Source organism: Etheostoma spectabile, unplaced genomic scaffold, assembly GCF_008692095.1.
Source record: "Etheostoma spectabile isolate EspeVRDwgs_2016 unplaced genomic scaffold, UIUC_Espe_1.0 scaffold00001946, whole genome shotgun sequence".
Lineage (NCBI taxonomy): Eukaryota > Metazoa > Chordata > Actinopteri > Perciformes > Percidae > Etheostoma > Etheostoma spectabile.
Window position 1 is genome coordinate 22,437 of NW_022602832.1, and position 6,385 is coordinate 28,821.

General features: G+C 42.1%; 1 pseudogene; it reads left to right on the plus strand.

The window, feature by feature from the left end:
- Window positions 1-1,065: 1,065 nt before the first annotated feature.
- On the plus strand, window positions 1,066-6,375 carry LOC116675474 (tRNA-dihydrouridine(47) synthase [NAD(P)(+)]-like; annotated as a pseudogene).
- The last annotated feature ends 10 nt before the right edge of the window (window positions 6,376-6,385 follow it).

The window sequence follows — 6,385 nt, forward strand, 5'->3', positions numbered from 1 at the left end:
CTTGTGGTGTGCCCCAAGGTTCTGTGCTTGGCCCCCTGTTGTTTAGTCTGTACTTGCTTCCTCTTGGAAAGATTATTGGTGGTTTTGACGAAATATCTTACCATTGTTATGCTGATGACATCCAACTGTATTTATCTTTTAGCCCTGATAGGCTAGACAAACTGACAATGTTGCACACTTGTTTAGCCTCCATTAACAAATGGATGGCGGACAATTTCCTGCAATTAAACTCAGAAAAAACTGAGGTGATGATCTTTGCTCCAGACAGCATTACCCCTAAGATTAGGCAGGCCATTGGGGCCTTATCACTCTCTGATTGTAATGTTGTGCGAAATCTGGGTGTCATTTTTGACAAATCTATGTGTTTTAACAGTCATGTGAAATCCGTGGTTCGTTCCTGTTTTTTCCATCTCAGGAACATTTCTAAGATCCGTTCTGTGTCTCTCAAAAAGAGCTGGAGATGCTTGTTCATGCTTTTATTTCTTCCCGTTTGGATTATTGTAATGTACTGTACACTTGCTTAAACAATCTTCAATGGATAAATTGCAAGTTGTTCAGAATGCAGCAGCAAGACTTCTGTCTAAGACCAGCAGGAGATCACATATTACTCCGGTGCTTAAGGCTCTTCATTGGCTACCAATTGGTTTTAGAGTGCATTTTAAAATTTTAATCACTACTTATAGAGCCTTGCATGGACAAGCCCCTGCTTACATCCAGGATCTACTGCACGCTTACACTTCTGGTCGTTCTCTAAGGTCTTCAGACCAAGACCTTTTAACTGTCCCCAGAACACGTTTTAAAACCAGGGGCGACCGAGCCTTTTCTGTGGCGGCTCCAAGGCTCTGGAACTCTCTTCCCTTAGCCTTGAGAGCCTTGGATTCTGTGGAATCTTTTAAAAAACACCTCAAGACACATCTTTTTAGACAAGCTTTTAACTAGCAATATGGCTTAGTATACTATGTGCTGCTGTTTATTTTGTTTTTTACTGTAAAGCACTTTGTGACCCTTCTTGTCTGTGAAAGGTGCTATATAAATAAAGTTTACTTACTTACTTACTTACTGTGAAGGTGTGATGGAAAAACCGGCGGAGGAAAGCCTTGAAAAGAGGACGGATGAAGCTGTGAAGGGTGAAGCTGCCCTCAAACCACAGTAAGTTAGTAGCCATTTGTGCAATACAATACAAATCTTGAGACTTTTCTCTCCTCCATGCATCTTAGAAGTATTTTAGGTTTAGGCAGAAATCCCCCCCCCCCCCCCCTCTGCATCATGTCTTGTCTGGCATCTCCCTCCTCACCATAACAGCCCATTATTTAGCTTAAATTGCAGCTTGTTCTTATGCTCCTTCTTGTGCTCATTGGTATATCCAAAGATGCCCTTCGCTTGGGGCAGCAACTGTCTCTCAGCCTGATGAAGTAACCCACCGTTTCTCAGCAGAGTAGCATGGTCTCATACATTTACACAGCACACTTATTTGTCTGATGGAGCCAACAGAACTACACAGTCAGCAAAAAGGCTCCGCAGCCGGTGAATGCACTAGACTTCTTGCACAGAGTATGGACATAGCTGTTGTTCCAGTTTTACAAGGTACAGCTGGTCCATATCAATAGCCCCTCTTGTAATTGTACCATTAACAGAGTAATTAATGTGGTAACCGAGCAGTGAATAAATGTGACCAATATTCTTCCCTGACACATTGCTGAAGTAAGGCAGTGTGTCAAAATGTATAGACAAATTGTAACCGATGGTTTTGCAGGGCATTACGGTTGCCCTATTCTACACAATGGCCATTCCACTCTGTCTTAAAATATTGTGTTGAATGTCAGGTTGTTACATCTTCGAACTGACGGGTCGATTGCATTTCTTTTTTTCTTGTATTTGCAGATTCCTAACAACCAAAGAAAAATTTCATGCGTTGTAGACTCTGAGTGGCAGGGCTCAAAAGGAGAAAAAGCTAGTGAAAACAACAGAGTTGAGGAGACAAATGAGACACCTGTTGAGAACCTGAGACCAAAAAGCTCAAACTAAACGCAGAAGAGCAGAATAAGGGCGGCAACTCAGACCGTAAACGTCTTCGGGACAAATAAGTCAAGGCCACACACAAAGCCTACCGCCTATGATGAAAACGACTGTGTCTCTCATCCTTCAGGTATACAACTTTAACCAACCATTCACAAATGCCACTTACAGTACTTTTCAATTCCTACACCAGCTGATAGTTATTGTTATGCCTTTTTCCACCTGTGCAGGCCAACAGGGAATGCTCCTTCGGTGCAAATGCCACTTTCACCATAATGTAGCCGAGTACTTTGCCACTAAGCCTGCTGACATCGGGAAAGCTGCTACTCTATGACACATTTGGAAAGTGTGCTTATGGTCTCACCTGCCGCTTCGCCAAGGCGCACACTACACCTGACTTCAAAACCATGGAGAACGCAGAACTAATTAAGTCAATGAGGCAGGAACGTAGTAAAGAACAGCCTGAGTAAGGACCTTCAGATTAGTCTGAGGAAGCGTTCGGTGGCCTTCAAGAAGTCAGAAGAGTACCTCAAACACTTTCAAACTACAAAGACAAAAGAGACCAGCAAGGGAATGGTAAGAAGAGTTACAAATACGAGTCGTATTCTTTTCTCTTTAATCCATTTTGTGAGTTTGTCCTTTGAGACACTGACAGACGATCAGAAATCTGCAGGGAAAAGGAAGTATCTCTGAAGTGAGTCAGGCGCTGTGGCACTTATTGGAGCTATTTTAGTTGCGCAACATGCATGCCATTCGTAATCATTTAAGTTAAAAGGGTGTACATTTAAATTTGGTCTTTTAATTCAGTCTTTTGGCACACTTAGGAGATGCTCGTGCAGCTGAAGTATCTGCAGATCCAGCAGGAGGGGAGCAGCGTGTGTCTACTGATTCTGAAACACAGGTACAAACTTCTACTCTGAGCACTTACTGTACACAGTAGGTGTAAATAGTGTGTTGTTTAATGTATTTTTACCTGTTTGCTTTGTGACAAACTACAGGCCAGCCCAGATAAGCAGCCTCCAGTGAAGACTGTTGGCCCACTGACTGATGTAGATGTCATCAAGGTGCGCCCATGTGAGAAGAAACAGGTATCTCTTCAGGCAACCGTCTTTCCTCCAAAATTCTATTTCTTAGAATACATTGGTGACTCACAAGAATATCATGTAATCCCCTCTCTCTGTGTTCAAGGTGGACTTTAAAGACAAGCTCTACCTTGCTCCTCTGACAACTGTAAGTACAACCAGACTCATTCGAGTACTGTTGCTGGATGTATTATTGATGTAGTTAATGCTGCCCAACAAATCTTCCAGACAAGTTTATTTAAAAGGTCACTCTAAAGAATCAGTAACATACCAGCTATCTATAAAATTCTGGCCTATAAATAAGGTTTTTACATGATAAAATACTTATCTTTCCCCAGTGTGGAAATCTGCCTTTCCGTCGTGTGTGCAAGCGCTTCGGAGCAGACATCACCTGTGGGGAGATGGCCATGTGCACAAACCTGCTGCAGGGCAGCAGTCAGAGTGGGCCCTCCTGAAACGGCACGAAAGTGAAGATGTTTTTGGCGTCCAGGTGATGTCGTCATAGATTATTAAGACTCTCCAGACCAGAGTTTGTTTAATTACTCTGTTCAAGTTATTGTTTTAAACACAACTTGTGTGAGATTAAAGATGCCCTCCATTCTGAAGTCCGAATGTGTGTCCAGGTGGAGGGCTGCTTCCCCGACACCATGACGAGTGTGCAGAGCTCATCAACAACAACACTGATGTTGACTTTGTGGACATCAACTCTGGATGCCCCATTGACCTTGTGTACAAGAAGGTAAACCCTCTATCAAACTATGTTTTCCCATTCAGATTAAAGGAAAGTTCCAATGCACAACAAAACAAAACAGCAAGATTCAGGCACAGATGAAAGGGAGGGAGCGTGGGGCTATGGATAGGCAGAGGTGAAGACATGGGTCTTGAGGCGGAACTGGAAGATGGTGAGGGACTCAGAGGTGCGGATCTCTTGGGGGAGGGAGTTCCAGAGCCTTGGAGCTGCCCTGGATAAGCTCTCTACCCACCAACAGAGTTTGGACTTGTGAATGCAAAGGAGACCGGCTGAGGTGGATCTGAGGGACCGTGAGGGTTGTAGGGGGAGAAATTGCAGCAGCTTACACACTTATTCAAATCGGTATTTCCAAACCCTGTGTATAAATCATAGACACGGATGTTTGGCTGGAAATATAAAAAATCAACATGACACTCGCTGACAGTTGATCTTTGTTTGCTTTTCCTCATCAGGGCGGAGGCTGCGGCTTGATGACACGCACCAGAAAGTTTGAACAGATAATCAAGGAATGACTATGTAAGCGTTTCTTTAACCAATTGTATCTAAATATGAAATACCACTGTTATTAAATGTATATAGTATCTAAGTGTTGAATTTAATTAGTTTATTTTTTCTAATCCACCTAAAATGTAAGGATAAATGAGAACAGTTTTTTTTCTTCCTGGAGGTCCTTGATGTCCCTTTAACTGTCAAGATCCGCACTGGTGTTCAGGAGAAGTGCAACATAGCGCACAAACTCATCCCAGAGATGAAGAAATGGGATGTCTCTATGATCACAGTAAGTCTTGTAAAAGAAGCATAGATAAATGCGTACATGTGTGAGATGTTGTTTTTTTTTCCCCCAAGCCCCTTGTTGTTTTTTTTTTTGTCAGTCCTGCATATATTTTTGTTGTTCTCTCTTTTATCATTTTCATACCTGCGACAAATTGCAATCAGCGTCAAAGTGTGATAACACACCATTGAATGATGTTTTTACTTACAGTTGCATGGTCGGTCCAGGGGCAGCGCTACACAGTTGGCTGACTGGGACTATATCACCACTTGTTCCAAGCTGGCTAGTCCTGTCCCACTTTTTGGTTTGTGAATTTGGAAAGATTACAGCTGCACACAGTAGATGAGGACAAAATGTTAGTAAGAGTAATTCATTATGTTGATGAACTAAGGTGACCATTGTTTATTGTTATAAGGTAATGGAGACATTCTGTCCTATGAACTGCCATTAAGGCAAAGAGACCGGAGTTTCTGGTATGATGATTGCAAGGTTGGTGCCCCTTACCACATTATAGAAAAAATAATAAAAAAACAAAGTAAATGTCAAATTATTGTGTGGTCTACGCCACCTGTAACTTTCAGGACAGCAGGACATCTTGTAGAAAAGAGAGCCTGACACCTTCTTTCTCAGTAAATAATGAATATTGGTTTTATTTGGCAATTAAGTTCATTTTTGCTAACACATGTTCTCCTTGCCACTGTGGTTACAATAGCCTTTTGGTGAACTTTGATTTTGCATGTTTTTGTCTCTTCAGGGTGCTCTCATTAAGCCATGGATCTTCACTGAAATAAGGAGAGCAACACTGGGACATCTCCTCCAGTGAGCGACTGGACATCCTCAGGGATTTCAGCAACTTCGGTCTGGAGCACTGGGGCTCCGACACTCGAGGTGTGGAGAAGACCCGCACCTTCATGCTAGAGTGTCTCCTTCATGTGCAGGTGGGCAACAAAATGCACTTTAGGATATTCCTTTATTCTACTATCAACAAGTAATAACTTGCCATTTGATCCAGAAACAAACTCAATGTAGCACTCAAAGCCAGCCCAACGCATCAGCCACTAAACCCCAACTGCCAACTGTGTTTTATAAGCTGCCGCTCAGAAAAGATACACATTGCATAAAAAAAGAAATCTGGGGACACCAGTTTGAATCGGTCGGATGCAGCTGAATAATTAATAAGAGTATTGTTATCTTAATTTACAGGCGCGTAACTTTGTCAGGAGATACTGGATCATCAGCCAATAAAAGCAAGACTTTGCACAAAATTATTCATTATTTGTAATAAATGTATTTAAATGTATGTTCTTCAGCATATGTTACTTTGTGTATCATATTTTTTGGTTTCTACATTCTGACATCTTGCACATGTGATAGAGATTCAGCTCCTACCAATGAGAACGTACAATAAATATTCATCAAACCTTTTGGGGCTTAGGGACCCAAAAGTCTATGGTGGGCCTGATAGCACTATCTCTGTCTCACGATATATTCCAGTGGGCCTTTGGAGAGGATACCTCAGAAGATCAACGAGAGACCTCCATACTACATGGGCAGGAACTATTTGGAGTCACTGATGGCCAGTCAACATGTCGGGGACTGGGTCAGGATTAGGTAAACAATTTTTAAACCATCAAGAATGACCATTTCAAATCAAAGCTACACTAAACTGATCTGTTAAATTTTGTATTTACTGACGTTAATTTGTTTACTTTCTTCCCCTCTCCAGTGAAATGCTACTTGGACGTGTGCCAAGAATTTCAACTT